This window comes from Crocodylus siamensis, chromosome 2 (assembly GCF_052110815.1).
Source record: "Crocodylus siamensis isolate JL-2025a chromosome 2, ASM5211081v1, whole genome shotgun sequence".
In the NCBI taxonomy this organism is placed as follows: Eukaryota; Metazoa; Chordata; order Crocodylia; family Crocodylidae; genus Crocodylus; species Crocodylus siamensis.
Genome location: NC_143396.1, coordinates 163,745,211 through 163,763,847, shown reverse-complemented (window position 1 = coordinate 163,763,847; position 18,637 = coordinate 163,745,211). Strand labels below are relative to the sequence as shown.

Genomic DNA, 18,637 nt, shown 5'->3' with positions numbered 1-18,637 from the left:
TCTTACAACCCTGTTTGGAGGGTGTGGCCAAGTGAGGAAGATAGGGACAAGAAACCACTTCATTTTGTTCTCACACACTGTTCAAGGAGAGCTTTTGGAAGCCCATTGCAAACTTTGGCAGGATTACTGCTTAAAAAAAAAGAAATCAGGGAAATCAGCCACTATGCTGGCTACCCACAACGTAGCTGCAAATCTCAGGCTTCCTTCATCTCAGTCCTTCTTAAAACAAAAACAGCTGCATGTATAAGATTTGATGCACATGACCTGCATATCAGGTTAAATCTGTAGCCTCAAAACAGTGCTGTTGCAGTAGATAAAAAGCATTTGGTTAGCCCAGCTCAGGCCACTACCCTGCTCAGTAAAGACATTCACATAGACAGATCCAGGCACTTTTTGCACACTTCCAATACAAGCTGCTTACAATTCCTGCCCAGCTGAATACAGCTACATATATCAGGACTTGTTCTGAAAAAAAAGCACCTAGTGAGATCACTTCATATGGCAGTTACCCTGTTACAGGCAAGGTAAATCCTGGAAGACAAGGGTTACCTAGGGAGAAGTACACCTTGCTCCTAGGGAAGAGTAACAGAGCAGAACCAGAGTTCACACAAATGAGCTCCACAACACCCTGACCAGCTCCACAATTACTCACTCTCAGGAAGCATCTTTCCCAAAGCTAGGACACCATTCACATGGGCAGCTCAGGCTTTGCCTTATTAAAAAACAGACACCCAAAGGAGATCATGGATTGTTGAAGTGATTTAGAAACTGCAGCCTTTGGGATTAGTGCCATCAAAAGGTGATCAGGCCCCACTGCAGATTCCAATGAGTTAGCATTCTCCAGATGCTAGGGCCTCAGGCAGCTCATAAAGGACCTGCCTAAGGAAATCAGGCTGAATTCCTGTGGTTGCTTTTAAAAAAACAGCGCCAAAAATTGCCATATATGGCAATAGATGGAAGAGGAGGGGCAGGGTGTCCCAATGGCCTTTGTAACAGTACAGATGCCAGGAGCAATTTCCAGGAGGCAATTTCCTCCCCTTGAAACAGGGAAAAGGGCAAGAGATTGTACTGTAGGCCAGAGCTATGGAAACACAACTGTGAGATCATACAGCTAGCACTAGCTTTGAGTTTCCAGAAGCAGAGCTACTATCACAATTAGACCTAGAGCCACAAGATCCATGGGAAAGCACTCAGATACATCTCTGATTTAGTTGGTCTGTAAAGTGCACATGTAACCTGCCTTTCATTTTACATATATGCCATTTATTAGTTATCTAATGAACTGAAACAGTTGGGGTCTGCTGTTTCAAACACTTGCTATGTGCTTACAGGCGAATGACGGCTTCTTGTCCAGGGCCCAGTTCTACTCAGCCCTACCAGTGGTTTGTACTGGGCAGACAGGCCCACTGGAGTCCGGTCTCCCAAAGCAGTAGGCCAGCTCCCAGGTATTGCTTTTCTTCCTGCAACTTTAAGAGTTATTTTTACTGCAGATTGACTTGTTTAGACAGCTTGTTGTAAAAAAAGTACTGAAAGCATCCCACTATTCCAGTTTAGATGCAGGGCAGCAGGACCCCAGAGGAAGAAGCAGGTACCACCAGAGTTGGGGATGCCCGAGGGAGGTGCTGTAACAGGGCTCACAGTAATCTAATAGGGTTCTGCCCCTATGGCGAGCCATACTGGTTCGTGACTGCTCCGTATGCTCCACATCCCTTTGGACAAATCTAAATATGGTGTTTGGGACACTATGAACCCCAAAGGCAGGATGAGGGGACAAACCTTAGGCCTAGAGACTGCACATCTCTCCCATTCTTATATAGTCACAAAGAGGCTCCTTACATCTGGCAAAGAGCCACATCAATGATTTGTATGACTGTAGCAGCCAACAGTTCGAATCACAAACCATAAGGGTTACCATACGTCCAGGTTTTCCCAGAGATGTCCTCTTTTTGAGTCCTGCTATCTCAGTCCAGGCAGGTTTTTTCAAATCTGAGCAAATGTTCGAGTTTTTGCTTTGCCCTGCTGGTGGGAACAGAGATAGGGCCAACTGTAGGCAGGGAGCTGCTAACAGGTTAAGCCTGGGTTGGCAGGCTGGAGTGTTGCCTGCCCCCTCCAGCATGGTAAGGGGACAGGGGGCCTTTTGAGGGCCATGGCAGAGCCCACAGCACAGGGTCTTGTGCCTGTGTTTGCAGGGACAGAGCAGCCAGGAGATGCTGTGGGAGAGGAAAAGAGGGACCTAGCTAGGCATCCTGGTGCAGCACGGGTAGTCAGGGTGTCACAAGCCTCTCTTCCCTCCGCCTCACCCTGGGGCTGGACTTACTCCAAGCCACTGCACTCTAGCCTGGTCAGGACAGGGGCAGCAGGTTGGGAGTGAGGGGTGGCAGCGGTTTGGGAGCAAGGGACAACAGAATGGGCAGACAGGGCACTGCCATATCACTGCCACATCACTGCCACAACCCCAGTCATATCCCCCCTCCCCCGCAACAGGTGTTCTTTTTTTTGGAAGTGAAAATGTGGCAACTGTGAATCACGGCCCCACTCCATTAGGCATGGCACAAGAGACAAAACAAAACAATGACTCCTGTCCCAGAGTTTACAACCCAAGTTTAATAGCTCACTGGACTCTTGAGTGGCTGCTATTTCAGCACAGAAGAGTAGTGAAAACGAACAGTCGGTTTTTGTTTGGATGGGGAAAGAAAAGTATACTTTAACTCCTAGGTTAGAATCTTTCACAGCATATTTGAACCAAGAACCAACTGCAAAAAGAAAAAGAATCACTTTTTGATATAAAACCACTGATCAACTTTTGAACAGTTTGAACAGTGTGAAACCCATATTTCCCTTTGCGGTATATATTTGATATTATGTTTAGGCTGCCTGGATTTATACTCAGAGTCTTCTAAGACTATTTTATTTGGTTTTCTTTCCATCTGGTTCTCTCAAAGGTTTAAATAAAATTAAAATGTTTTCCTTAAAAAAAACAAACCCAAAACCAAGTCTCTCTCCACTAAAGCCATGAAAACCACGGAAAGCCTGTCCTGCTGACCATTCACTCCCAGCATGATGCAAAAAGTCTTTGGAGGAAAGTGGTGCCTGGGTTGGGACCAGAAAGCACTTACATATACTTTATTAAAAAACACACACACACACACACACACACACACACGAGCCATGTCCCATTTCCTCCCCCACACCCCTCCAAATTCTTCTTTGCCGTTTGATTAGTTTAGACCTAGAACCAGAAACTCCACTAAGTTTCAGAAATGCTTTTGGCCTAATGCTGTCCTTGGTTACACCAACATAAACACAGAGCAACTCCACCCAAACTACAGCTGCTCCTCACTTAATGTCGTAGTTACGTTCTGGAAAAAGTGCGACTAAGCAAATCCAATTATGTCACAGTAGTTACCTACTAGCAGGTGGCAGCCAACCAACATTATAACTGAACATTGTGCAACTTTAAATGAGTATGTTCTCCAATAGATCAGTGACATAATAACAAAATAACGTTAACCGGGACAACGTTAAATGAGGAGTACCTGTAGTTAGCTTGTTTATGCTGTTCAATATTAAGGCTTGCCACCTCCAAGTTGCTCCTTAAAATATTCTTAAACATATAGTTGGCTCTTTTTACTATATAAGTGCTAGCCTAAAAAGCCTTCAACAAAGCAGCAGAATTCAGTCCAATAAATCATTAAGTAGGAGTTTTGTCACTTAAGAGGAAGGCTATTCGAAAGTCTTTTGATTCACAGTTCTCAAAGTACTTCATACCAAGAGGAAAATTATGCCTGGATTAGAATATGATCATCCAGTAAGCTAATGACAGATCTCCAAACAGAACGCAACCCTCAGTCCCACCTGCTCTGCACACCAAGTCCTCACTGCCTCTCAGTTGCCCAGCAAGAAGTAATTACAGAATACAAGATACAGAGTATGAACAGTAAATTCTGAAAGGATGAAAATATATAGGTCCACTGAAACATTTATTTTAGACTGATAAGGGAGGAGAACCTCTAGACATCTGCTTTAAACAAATTTTTATCTTTTTTTGGCAAACACATTACAAACTTTCTAAACAAACTCACTCATCCCTTTCTCGCTACAGCAATCAGCATGTGTCCTGGACAGTTTTACACTTTTTTTCCCCCTTGAGAAATGGGTCCATTTCAGCTTTCAGCTCAGATACCTTGTAAATTAAAATTGTCAGGTTTACAAGCAATCTGTTACAGTGGTGGCCCAGAGCCAAAGTTTAGAGCCACATCTGAATTTTCCCCAAAGTTAAGGAATTTCCAGATCCAAAGCAATACGCTTCCTCAGTGGGACGCAAGTAAACTCAGCTGAAGTCAGTGGAGCTTACTCATGACCTCCAGCAAGTCAAAGACAGTTACAAGGCCTCTGTGGCCCGCCCCTATGAGGAGAGGCTGAGGGACCTGGATGTCTTCAGTATCCACAAGAGGAGACTGAGGGGGGGTGGATCTTGTGGCTGCCTACAACCTTATCAGGGGCCACCAGCAGGGACTCGGGGAAAGTCTGTTCACCAGGGCCCCCCTTGGAGACACCAGGAACAATGGCCACAAGCTGAGGGAGGATAGGTTTAGGTTAGATATTAGGAAGAACTACTTCATTGTATGGGTGGCCAGAGCCTGGAATAGGCTCCAGAGAGGTGGTGCTCTCACCTTCCCTGGCAATCTTCAAGAGGAAACTGGATAGGCACTTGGCTGGGGTGGAGCCTGCCACCCTCAATGCTCCTTCCTGCCCATGGCAGGGGGTCGGACTCGATGATCTGTCTAGGTCCCTTCCGACTCATTGATTCTATGATTCAAGTTAGCCCATTAGACTGAAATCAACTGCAAGGATCCAGATTTCTTCAAACCGTTGGGGGTAACTCTGGGGCAGGCAATTATTTTGTGCGAAGAGCCGCTTACTGAGTACTGGCAAACTGTTGAGGTCTGCAATTCCCTTTCCAGTGCAGAGAAACAGGAACAACCCCATAGTCCCAGGCCAGAAGCCTCTGCTAGGCAGGGGTTTCTGGTTGGGGGCAAGGGCTGGGCAGACCTTGCTGCTGGATCCTGCCACTAGCTTCCTCTGGCTGCTGTCATCTTCCTACTGCCCCTGGCTGCTGTCATCTTTGACACGCAGCTAGGTGCAAATAAAATATTAATTTTCTAATTTTTTTTAGGGGCCCCGCAGGCTGGATAGAATGGCCTGGCGGGCCAGATCCAGCCCCCAGGCTGTATTTGGCCCACCCCTGGGGTAACTGAATCGGAGATTTTGTTTTAGTCTTGAATCAATTTTTAGGTATGCAACATAGACATTCATATTTCTGCAGATGTGGGGAATTCCAATTCCTTTTAGCCTCTCCACATCAAGCAAGATTGCTTTTTCACCGACCAATATTTATACCCAATTCAAACCTGTCCCTAAGCTTAGTGTCCCTTTATGCCAAGCTAACTAGGTAGACACCTCAGGCTCTTCCAGAAGTTTAGGAGCAACCTCAAGGGTACTCTGCAGTAAAACTGTGCCTAACTGCCTCTGGATACTAGAAGCTACTGTAATACTAATCAAGTAGAGCAGCACCCAATTATACCTGTATTCTCCCAGGAGCATCCAAACTCCATCCCAGCACTGGGCTGCATCAAATTTATATTAGCCAGGTAGGCAGAATCCCTGATTCCTGGGTCCCTTGATTTCTGTAGAGGTCCTTACACCACAGCTTTGGGACTAGTTGTTTTAGTACAGTCTTGCACCAAAGGAAGAAGTAGAATCAAGCCTTAAAAGTTTGGTATTCCAAAAGACACAGAACACCTTCAGCTCTTATAGACTCTTATGGGAGTCAGAGTGCTCAGCATCTTGAAAAACAAAAAACAAAAACAGGCCATACATTTGTATAGGCATATTCCTAATGTACGACTAATCCAGACTTCCAACTGCACGGTAAGAAAAGACTTGCAAATTAGGTCAAACAGAACTTTAAAATGCCAATTATTTTTTTTTTTTATATATAGCAGATTGCACTAGAATGCTGATTAATTCTCACCTTGCTGTTATCAGATACTTGCAGAAACTCCTGCTTTGCTTCAGCTGCCTTATTAAAGTGTCGTGTATTCAAATATTAATGAAAGATGAAACAGAATGAGACTGTGTAGCATTTTCTGTGATAAAAGATCTTCAGTGGCAGGTGTACACTAAATATTCCAAGTGTTAAGGGTTTTTTAGGTTATCCAGTATAAAAGAACCATGCTTGAAAGGCACCATTTTCTGCTTTTAATAAAATCCTACGCTTTCTGCGTCAAAACAAAAAAATAAAGCTATTGCTTCCCCGTTCTCATAAGCTGTGGCCTCATCAGTACTTGGGCTGGACACAAGTAGGGGGGATTTTTAAAGCCAGAACTGCTCGTCTGGCTTTTGAAAAGGAACTAAAAATTCAGGCTTTTTGGTTATAGCCGTGTTGGTCCAAGGACACAGCCACGCAAGGTATTGGGTAGATGTGATAACTGAGTTGGTTTGATAAAAGATACCACATCACATCCACTCAAAGTACCTTGCCTAAAAAATCAGGGCACTTCAACTTTGAGTGGTCAGCCTAAGGTGGGGCTATCAAAGTCTTTTGGCATCCCCAGCCAGATTCAGACTACAGGGCTCTTCACAGATCAGATCCAAATCCACCTCTGGCAGTGAGGCAAGCAGCACCAGGTAGCTGCAGAAGATAATACAGCCATTGCTTGCCCCACACTGCTGATGAAATGTGTCACCAACGGGGCTCAATACCCTGAAATTCAGCAGTGGGCCACATGCCCCATTCACCCAATCCCCATCCCCTCTAGGAACCCCCCATGAGCCAGGTTTGATATCCCTGGCTTAAAGCTTCTAAGTAACTACAAAAGGAAGAAGGAAACAGATACCAGAGATCTCTTTAAAAACTTGGAAATAAAACAGAAAAAGGCACACTAAACTCCAATGACTGTAAACTGAATTTAGAGTCTGAACCAGAATTAAGACGTTAGAGGGGCTAGGGAAATTACTGTGGGTTTTAAACTGTGAAGGTACTTCACAATTGATTACCATTGAATTTATTACCACTTCCTTCCTTTGGAGTCTACACAGAAACTGGATGGCTTTCTAATATTCTATATTTTTCAAAAGGTTGGAGTGGTAAGGACAATGCAGGTTTTCAGTTCTCTAACATAGGGCACGCGCTCCTTTTCCTAGGATCTTCTGCACATTCAATAAACAACTTCCCTGTCAGTGCAGTGGCCGGGCACCTGCAGTGTCCTCATCTTCCCCAGTTTTACCTACGTTATCTTCAAGGATGCTCTTCACATTTCTGGTTTTGTGCCTTGTGCAAGGGTTTGAAGTGGCAATTTTGTGGGTAGATGATTGCCTAGGAATTCAAGAGATCGCATTTATCCGAGTGCACAGATAGTGCATCTATACACACAAATATATATGTACTGGAAAGGATCTCCTAATGGTCTCTTCAAATCATCAGGAAATAAGGAAAGGGGCGGTGAACCAACTGTCAGGAGGCAAGTGAGCACTTTTTGAAAATGTTCTAATCCAGGGGCAGGCAAAATATGGCCCGCGGGTGGCATCCGGCCCACCAAGCCATTCTATCTGGCCCATCTGTAGTGCATTTGATTTTTAGAATATAATTTGGTATTTTTCTGGTTCTGAGATGGCAAAACCCCTTGCTGAAAGGAATAATTCCAGGGGACAAGTGGAGGGACTTCTGGTGGCAAAGGTCAGGGGTTAGGGGGCAAGACTTCATGCCAAGATGGTGACAAGGGGGTGGGGCACATGTCAAGGGGTGGGACTACCCATGCGGCCCTCAAAGGCTTGCCAAAACTCGGTAAGCAGCCCTCTGCCCAAAATAATTGCCCACCCCTGCTGTAATCCTTTTAAGATGTCTCAAAGTTGGGAACTAAAGAATCCCTGAGACTATGCACACAAAAAATAAATTGCTAATAACTTTCACGTTTCTATAAAACTAAGCTACAAATAAAGCTCAGATACTTCTGATTTATAGACAATGACTTGACAGAGAAGATTTTCAAAAGATATGTAGTCATGAACAAGGACAATGAAAATGAAAAACTTAGTCCATACTGAAGTTCTGTGTAAAGTATAAGTGACAAATCTAAGTATTTTGTTCTTATGAAGTCTGGAGGATCTTGGGTTATTACAGAAGGCTGCCAAAAGCCATAGTTGATGATAACCAGATACCTTGGTCTTTCTAGGGTACAAGTCTCTCACTCGTAAACTATACTGTGCTGCCAAATACCGTACTGGAAGAGAAGCTGGGATTATACCCATGAAATTCTTCATTCATCAGACAGAGGCCAAAAACATCTATGATGTGAAAGACTCTGGAGACTCTGATTTAAGGAGGTGGGTGTTGCACCAGCCGAAAGAAGACAAGTTGTGTTTTTTAAAATGCAGAGATTGTGGAAGAGAATGAGTATGTACATCCATCTAAAAAGCATGAAGAAAGGCTTGCAATTCATTCTCCCATGCAGCCCAGACTCCACAGTTTATTATGGCAAGCTTCTATGCAATTATCCCACCAACCTTTACAAAGCTGATCCCTGCCTAACTTTTGAATTGCTTACAAACATGAATGGAAGCAGTGGCAGTCAGACAGCACAGAAACTGCATGGGAGTGTATTATATTGTTCTAGTGAGTTTTCTCCTACACAAGTATGTGGAGAACAGGCTTTCAGAATGGAATCTCTTGCTTACCTTCTGCAGTTAACTTGAGGCAGATACTGTCCTCAGTGACAACATTCACATCAACTTTAGCAGGAAGGATCAGACCCATAAACAGAGTCACTGAAGAGTTCCCTGAGAATTCAGTACATGATTTCCCCTTCCATCCCTTCCAAACAGGTTGTTCTCCATATGCAAGAGATTGTAATACAGTTTGCAAGCGGAATGGACAGTAAAATCCTTTTGTAAATTTGTAAGTCAGCAACAGCTGTCTAGGAATCAGTTTCGAATATCCCCTGCTTTGGTAGTGGTTGTGTTTCAAGCAAAATGGAAAAATCTCTCCAAAAATGAGCTATCAATGTAACTTGTTGAGAGCACAAGGAAAAGCCATCTATGATTTTGGAGCAGAGATTGCGCCTTAAAAAACATCACACATTTTAAACAGTCTCATCACAAAATAAAACAAGGGAGCAGAAATAACGACTACGACTCTATGTACACCTATTGAGTTAACAAAATAAGACAGAAAGGGCAAAGTGGCTCCTTGTAGACTAACAATATCAGATGCATAATCTTGCAAAAGCAACAGCTTATTTAATCAGATGCTACCTGATGAAGAGGTCATCACATGAAGTTGTTGCTCAGTAAAACTAGCATCTCTGATCTGTTTAGTCCAGGGATGCTCAGCCTCCAGTTCCAGGTCAAATGCAGCTCATGGAGCCTTAGCATCAAGCCTGTGGGGCTCCCCATGGGTCAAGAAATTTGCTGGCCACAGAGAAGAGGCAGCTAATATCACCACCCTTCCCCACTGCCAAACTCCAAAGCCCTGAGTGATGGGGCACAGCACAGCCATAAATCCCGCTCCCCCGACCCCCTTCCCAGCCAGATCAGAGCCAGGGCTTGCCCCCTTCCCTCCACACAGGTGGGGCTCAGGGCCAGGCCATACCTCCTCTTTCCCCCAGAGGTCCAAACCACAGCCAAATTGGGGCCAGACCATGCCCCTTTCCCTCCACTATGGCCAGGCCACACCACCTCCCCGTGTGGCTGATTCAGGGTTGGGCTATACCTCCTTTCCCTACCCCCTTGGGAAGGGATCAGGACTGGATCATCCCAGCTACAATCCCTTCCCCCCAGCTGGATGGAGACCAGGCTGCTCTCCCTACCCCACTCAACACAGCCAGATAGGATGCAGCTGCAGGCACCCAATGTACCCAGTAAGTCCACCAGCTCAATCCAGCCTGCAAAGAGACTGGGCATTGACCATGCAGCCAACTGGATGGAAAAAAAAAAAAAATGAGCACCACTAAGCAAGTCTAGAAGGCACAATTCTCCTTTACCTTCTACCCGACTTCAGACTAACACAGCTAACTACTACTCTGTGCTTAGAGAAATAAGCATCAGTTAAGAACAAAAAGAATGCATCACTGGACAGGCCTCTAACATGCAATGTTATCAGCAACTGCATAAGAGTGGTAAGGCCTTATTACCCTGCAGACAGATCAGCCCACACAGACTCTCCCCTTCCTGCAGATTCCAACTGCATTCCCAAAAGCTTAGATTGTGCTAACTGCAGGATTGGACCCTATGATTATCTTCTTCTCCAGACAGACAGCGCTTCGATTTTTGGATAAGCAATACCTAGGCTAACTCCAAGCATTACCAGCTTCTGTATGCAGAGGTCCTATTAGGCAAGTGGTGATAACAGCCTTTTGCCTGTTTTTGATTCAGGCAGATGGGATAATTTACTTTGGTGCAACAGAGGACATCTCTATGGCTGAGTCAAAGACAGACTGTGGGTTATAAGGGGAGGGGGTGGAAGAAAACAGGGACTAAACGTGGAGAGAAGCCTGGTGACACTGACAGAAAACTGAAGGCAGTTTTCTGTTGTAGCAAACTAATGATCGCTCAGGCCTAGAAGTGTGTAAAACAGATCTGGAGAAAATCATGATGGCACTGAGTCACATTCTGCTGGTCTCTAGAGAGTGCCAAAGACAGAGAAAGGGATTAGAAAAAAGCTCCAGAAGTAATGGAGAAGTGAATAAAGAGCATCTCCATGGTCCCAGAGACCCCTCTGCACAAGAACCCAATGGTGAGGGACCCGAGGTTCCCAGGTAGGAGACAGCAGACCTAGAGGGGCAGTCACTTATGTTACATATTTCTCCGTGCATAGTTGTTGCTTAAGTTTCAGCTGGTCTCAGAGACATCATGGCCTAGGGAGGTGTGATACAAGCTCAGGGGAGGCAAAAATCCTATTACAGCTTTGGAAATTAGCCTGATGTGGCCGGTAAATGCCTGTGCTGTGCTATGTGCAGCTGCAGCTGCAGCACAGCACTCAGGCAGCAAGGAGCAAAGCTGGCAGCATGGAGAGCTGCATCCAGCCGGTAAGTCCTCTGTGATGGAAGGAGAGGAGGGAGGGGAGGGAAGGGGCGGCGCATGGGGAAAGGGGCTGATCAACACCCCCACCCCCAATGAAGGGGACAGGGGCACTGCCCAGGCAGGGTGCAGGAGAGGCCAGAGCCATGGCTTGTGGTGGGGAGATGGATCCTGCTGCTGCTTGCACGCTGGGAGGGAACAGGCAGGGATGTGCCCCCAGATTGGCGCAGGGTGGGGTGGGGCAAGCTGCAGCCAGGCCTGCACGGGGCTCTTCTCAGTTGGGGCTGGGCTCCAAACGACTGCCAGCAACGCTGGGAGGATGCTGCATCCACCCCAAGATTTGCCACTGCTCTGCTCCCAGTGCCACCACCACCAGATGCAGCCCTGGCTCAATGCCCCACCTCCACTCATGCACTGGGAAGAACTGGGGCTGCGCTAGGTGACAGCAAAGTTTGGGATGGATGCAGCATCTCCCCAGCAGTGCCAGCGCCCACTCCAACCCCATCCCCCACTGAGAAGAGCCCCACACAGCCCTGGCTGCAGCCCACCCCACCCCACACAGATCCAGGAGGCACACAGCCCCCACCCTCCTGGTGTTCAAGCAGCAGCCAGAGCCATGCCCCACATGAGCTACTTCTGCTGCCCCCCTCCCCCAGGCCTGCCCCATCACCGCCCCTTCCCTCACCACAGGGGGCATTGATCTGCCCCCCCTTTCCTTCCCCTACACCAGACTTACCAACTGGGAGGCAGCTGTATGGGAAATGCTGCCTCCCAGCTGGTAGTGCTTTATGGAAGTGCTTTATGAGCACTCATGGTGCTCTGGCAAAGTGCCAGACTGGAAAAGGGTCCACGGGGTCCCCATTTTCAAAAAAGTGAGGAAGGAGGACCCAGGAAACTACAGGCATGTTAGTTTTACCTCAGCCCTGGGGAAGCTCTTTGAGAAAATTATCCAGGAGCACATCTGCAAGGGGCCAGCAGGGAAGATTATGCTTAGGGGCAACTAACATGGGTTCATTCAAGGCAGGTCCTGTCAGACCAACCTGGTGGCCTTCTATGACCAGGTCACAAAATCCTTGGATGCAGGTGTCACGGTGGATGTAGTCTTTCTGGACTTTAGTAAGGCCTTTGACACTGTCTCTCACCCCATTCTCATTAAAAAATTAGACAACTGTGGTGTCAATGCCTATATAGTCAGATGGGTCGCAAATTGGCTGGAGGGCTGCACCCAGAGAGTGCTGATGGATGGGTCTTTTTTTGCCCTGGAGGGATGTGGGCAGTGGGGTCCCCCAGGGCACGGTCCTCAGGCCCGCACTGTTCAACATCTTCATCAGCAACTTGGACAAGGGGGTGAAAACCACCTTGTTCAAATTCATAGATGACACTAAGATGTGAGGAAGAAGTGGGTACACTGGAGGAGGACAGGCTGCAACTAAATCTAGACAGGTTACAAGAGTGGGCAGATGAGAACGGATGGGATGCAATACAGACAAGTGCAAGGTACCTCACCTGAGGAGGAAGAGCCAGCAGCATACCTACAGGCTGGGGAACTCCCTTCTAGTCAGCACAGAGGCAGAGAAGGATCTTGGAGTCATCATTGATTTCAAAACAAACAAGAGCCGCCAATGTGGGGACACAGTCAGTAAGGCCAACTGCACCTTGTCATGCATCCACAGATGCATCTCAAGCAGGTCCAAGGAGGTGATCCTTCCCCTCTACGCGACACTGGTCAGGCCACAGTTGGAGTACTGCATCTAGTTCTGGGCACCGCACTTCGGAGGGATGCGGACAACAAAGAGAGGGTCCAGAGGAGGGCCATTCGCATGATCAGGGGGCAGCAGGACAGGCCCTACAAGGAGAGGCTACGGGACCTGAACCTGTTCAGACTCCACGAGAAAAGGATGAGGGGGGACCTGGTGGCCATCTATAAACTTACCGGGAGGGGGGGGCGGGAAATCAGCAGGCTATCGGAGAGTCCCTGTTCCCCCAAGCACTACCGGGAGTAATGTGGAACAACAGCCATAAGCTGACCAACAGTAGATTTAAGCTAGATATCAGGAGACACTACTTCACTGTCAGGGCAGCTAGGATCTGGAACCAACTTCCAAGGGAAGTGGTGCTCGCTCCTACACTGGGGTTCTTCAAAAGGAGGCTAGACAGACACCCTGCCAGGGTCGTTTGACCCCAGCATCCTTTCCTGCCCATGGGAGGGAGTCAGACTTGATGATCTGCTCAGGTCCCTTCCAACCCTACCAACTACAAAACTATGAAATTGGATCGATATTAGCCAATATGCCTCCATCAATATCAGCCCCAAAGGAGAACTGTTTACAGAGGTGGAAAAAGAGGGGAGTTTAGGACTGTACCTAGGCAATAAGAACTCTTTAAAACCTTTTTATAATCTCACTGCTCCCCATGTAGTTGGGGCCTGAACTATCAATGTCTTTCCAGGAGGAACAATTGTGTAACATGGTTCAAAATGAAGAAAAATATCAGCAAATAAAACATCAGACACTTGCTGGATCTCATCAGAAGGAAAACACGGACCTGTGCCTGCCCAACTCCCCTCATATCATGGGAACCATACATTACTTAAAAGAGCTCTTTTACCCATCCTGAGCTTGCAATTGCAATGGAAGGAAAAAATTCCAAGGATGTAGAATCAATTAAAACTCTCAAATTCCTTTTAGTCTTGGCAACAAGCCAGAAAAGCAGAATCTCTCTTGGGAGTTGTGGGGGTGGGAAGGGGACACAGAGAAAAAAATGCCTCCGCTCTAAGTAAACATTTGTTTCTTTAAATTGACATTGCTTAATAAAAATAACATTTTAAGTGATCCCAGTTGACTTTGAAGTCAACTTCTCTACACGGAGAACTCTTTGTATAAAGAAAAAAAAAAAAGCAGGGTAGCAATTGATATCTGTTCTTTGAGGAAGTTATTTCTGCACAAGGAAGAGCAATATTATATAATTTGTTTGTTTTGTTTGGGTTTTTTTTGAGAGAGCAGGTTGAAAGGAGAAATGGTTAAAACTAAGCTTCCTTGATTTGAGAGGTCAAAGGTCAATTCACTGCCAGAGCTGCCCCTAGGGGTGTGTGGGGCCTGGGGCATATCAGCCTGGGGGGAGGCAGAGAAGCTGGGGGGGGGGGGGGAGGGGGTGGCAAGCAGCCGGAGCAGGAAGCTGGCAGCATGCGGCATCCGCTCAAAGTGGTGGCGCACTTGCCAATGGCGCTGTCCACAGGGCCTCCCAAAACATGGGGCCCAGGGGCAGTCTCCCTATATGCACCCCCACCCCATCCCAGGGGCAGCTCTGACTTCCCATACTGCATTCCCATAGACTTCCTGCGCAACCTTGGGCAGTCAGTCTCTCTGTGCCTCACCTCTTCATTTAAAATTGGGACAACAGCATTTCCTCCCCTCAGATGCATTAACAGCTGGAAGGTGCTCAGGATGCCTCTATAGCCCTGTTACTATAAGGAAGGAAGGACCAACTGCCACACATTTACAGTTCTAGGTACCAATCAGGTTTCCTTCTCCTGCAACCTCAAAGCCCTTACCAGTTGCCAAATGTAAAGCACCACAGGTTAGAAACCCCTTCTGCAAATGTGCGTTGGCTATGATCATATTGCCTCTGTGGGCCTTTGGATAGCAGTGCCAGGAAGCAAATCCCACACACCAACTCCTGCTCCGTATACATCGAGCCCAGAAGTGAGGTGGTGAAGTCATTATGAGGGCATCCCCACACTGCTGCTCTCAAACACTGTCAGACAGAGCTGGAGAGTGATGGCAGGAGGCTGCCCTCCACAGTCTCATTGCCAAGTGGAGCCAGGCTTCTCAGCTCAGAAACTGAGCACCTACCCATCATAATCTTCGAAAGCTGTGGCTACCTGTAATTCTTACAATTCGATTACACTGTGACCTGAAGGTGCTCAATAACTCTGATGAGGTCCTTGCTCTTTGCCTCCCCCCTTCTGTTGTCTGGAAATCATTAGACTTCATAAATTGCCAAAGATATTTGAAAAAAAATGCCAGAGTGTACAATTTCACTAACCCTGCTCCATTTTCATTCTCTTGCATATTTTTCTAATAGAAAAATTGGCAGCTTGCTAGTATAGTTTCAAAAGAAGATTAAAAACAGAGATAGGCTATTTTAATTTTTCAGATGATAACAGCATCTTCCAAGGCCCTATGTAAAATCAGCACTCAAAGTTAGCTTCACCTTGCATTTCACTTTTTTGTCCTCAAGCCATTCATTTTTCTATGAAGTTCAGCCCTGACCCCAAAAGCTTTAAGCACCAGAGTAAGTACTGGAGTCCCTGACCCCAATCCTGAAGAAATGAGTGCACAGGCTGAAGTTTAAACCCTGCAATGAGTCCCACTGAAACCAATGAGGTAACCTCCTATCGCACTGTGCATGTAGGTACAGGGTCTTAAAATGAAAAAGCTCCCACCTAACCAAACACATAGGCAGCCTACCATGTTAATTCAATACATTTGTTTTGAAGCAGTTTGTCTGGAAAAAAACTTTGCTCTTGGTTGTGTGTGAGGGCATGCACCAGTTTTCTACCATTAACATGGCATCACCTCTTGCCAGGGTCATCTCAGAAGTAAAATCTTGACTAAAGAATGTTATCCTGGTTTGGCAAGTCAACAAAGTTGTTCTTAGTTTTTATTCATTTCTGCTTCTTTTTATTTTGCAGTGGAGGGGGAGAGGAAGAAAAGGGAAGAAAAAAAGTCAGTGCAGCTTCTTAAACTCTGAATTTAGTCAAGTAATCTCCATCTTCCCTTGGCATCCAATTACCCATTTACCATTTCACCAGCTTCCTCCTCCCATACATTTGAACAAAAGGGTTAAACATAAAGGTATTTAACATACAGTAGTCCGCAAATGACTACAAGGCTCTCAGCTTCTGGCCAACTCAGAACAGCTCAGCTCTAGTTCAGCAACAGAGTCAAGGAAGGAGACATTTGTATATAAGTAGAGTCCACCAGGTCAGAGGTGGGACAAAATATGGGCCGCATCTGGCATGCTAACAGATCCTATCGGCCTGCTGAGGGCTGCCAGAAGTCTGAGGAGGGAAGGCTGCACCCTGCGCCCTTCTGCTCTGCTGCCACCAGGGCCAGGCTGGGCAGCACAGACTCCTCTGCCCCGCTCCCTCCCACTTCCTATTGTCACTGCAGTTGCGCAGTCCTGGCATCACTGCCAGCAGCCAGACCCGCATAGGATGCAGTGTAATGCCACATGCCAAGTAGCCCTCCTGCCCATGGTGGCAGCAGCTCATTGCTGGGGTGCTGTTAGGAGGCAAGTCCATGATGGCTGCAGGGGGGGCTCGACCTGGGGCAGCCACCCCAAATTTTCTTGGTGCTGCATGGCAGCAGCAGTTGGTGGTGAGCAGGATGGATACTCAGCACGCTGCATTGTGTCCTCTCCAGTATGGGCCCTGCACAGCACCAACAGGAAGCCAAGTAGGGCAGGGGGATGAGAAGTGGCTGCTGGGATGGCTGCGGGGGGGCAGAGGAGTCTGCGCACTGTGCGGCCCAGCCCAGCTCCAGCTGTGGCAGATCAGAACGGCACAGGGCTCCCTTCTCACACCCCTGACAATGTTCGGCAGGCCGAATAAGACTGGCATCTCTCCCCCACCCCACAAACAGCTCACCAAAACTTAAGTGGCCCTTGAGTCCTAATAACTGCCCACCCCCCAAACCAAGTTGTAGTGCAGAAGATAAGTGAGCTATAGCTAAATGCTTCCTTCTACCACTTCACATGATGAAACAACTTAAGTGATGCATCAGTGGGGCATGAACCCCCCCCCCAGGTTTCTGGTGGCCTATGGAGCATGTCTAGGGGGTACACCAAAACTGGCTGCTCCAGCTCTCCCCATAGCCCCAGGCTGGGTGAGCAGCAGCAGCAGGCAGCCCAATGTCAGGAGTCAGAGCCTGTTGCAGCTCTCCAGGCAGCCAAAGGCCTACCACAGAGTGCAGCTGCGTAACAGCACCTTATCCTGTCCCCACCACCATTGCCACAACAGACCAACCGACCTCAGCCCCACTGCATACCACCACACCCTTTAAATCGTGTCGTCCCCTCCACTATCAACAGTCATCTATACTTTAGAGCAGGGTTCCCAGCCTTTTTATGCTGTGGACTGGCAGACCAGGGACCAGAACTGACCACGGACCGGAAGCGACTGGCATACTGCAGGCAGGCAGGAAACCCTTTTTCATATTCTGTATGAAATACACACTTGTGGTCCGGCAGCCAACTCTTCACGGCCTGGGGGTTGGGAACCCCTGCTTTATAGTATGGCAAGCAGTCCCCTTAAAATGCACAAGATCTTGACTGCATACAAACAAGGACCAATTTTTTTCAACTGGTGCAAATCCCCGCTTGGAACACTTACTCCAGTGAAAGAGCTGCTCCTTTCTGCCCAGTTTAAATGATGGATGTAAACTAAACTAAAACATGAGTCACCACAGTCTTCTCTATTGGCTTGAAGAAATCTTTTAAAAATAAAAAATAAAATCACACCTTAAATTAAGCATATGGAAGCCTGCATGTAGCTAAACACCAAGCCTATTCATGGAAGTTGGGTACTCCCTCACCCAAGTAAGGGTGGTAGAGTCTGATCCTTAAGCTCCAACTCTGCAACATACTTAACTGCATGCTTGCATCTCACTGAAATCAATGGGACATAAATATGGATTAAAAAATTTTAAACACATGCTCAATATGTTGTTAGCATGGGACTTGAGAGAGCAATTTCAGACCACAGGCCAGTCATTTTACTAGTTAACACAAATCACAGGAGTGATATTGCTAAACAAAAAAATAAGTGATGTTTAATAATAGATCTCCTTCCTATCCACAGCAGGATGACTAAAAAAAGCTATTAATTTACTTTACTGTTCCTACCAGAAGAGCCTTGTAGCTTGTTAACTTATGAGATGCACACCTACAAAATAAAGGGAACAACCAACACAATAAACATGGAAACTGTGAGATCCAAGCTATGTCCTGAGCACATCTTGACACCATTTTCACATTATGAAAGGAGCCACGTTTAAAACAGTCAGCTCATGGCCAACATGTTTTACCAGCAGGCATTAGAAGAAAAAAAAAAAGTTACAGGAAAAAGTCAATGGAGTGGCTCTCCCCCTACCCCCTTGTGAAATGATGCACAAGATCTGGTCACCATTTAGTTTCTCCTAGAAGTAGACATAATAGAAAGTATTTTCTTTAAGGTTATGGATATTTAAAAAAAAAATATACTCCTTAATGTAATGCTTTGACCTTCCCAGTTCACATGGGAAAAACAAAAAAACTAAACTTTTCTGAGAACGGAGAGCCAAACCTGAATATTTCCCACTAAACCACAGCGGGGTTGCAGAATACGGCAGGATCCCCCCGAGCGTTTCAGGTCTTATTGTCCAAGCTTACACATGACTGCCTGAAACCAAAACCCCACAGAAGTCTGGATTTCGAGGCATTTTTCCTCCTCCCTCTTAAAAAAAGAAGATATACATAAACGCACGCTCCCATCCCAAGCACAGCGGGCAGCCGTACCCCC

General features: G+C 46.7%; 1 protein-coding gene across 4 annotated transcripts in view; it reads right to left on the bottom strand.

The window, feature by feature from the left end:
- Positions 1 to 18,637, bottom strand: part of LOC149871028 (septin-11) — a 120,319-nt gene that overhangs the window by 82,349 nt on the left and 19,333 nt on the right. The window lies entirely within an intron of this gene.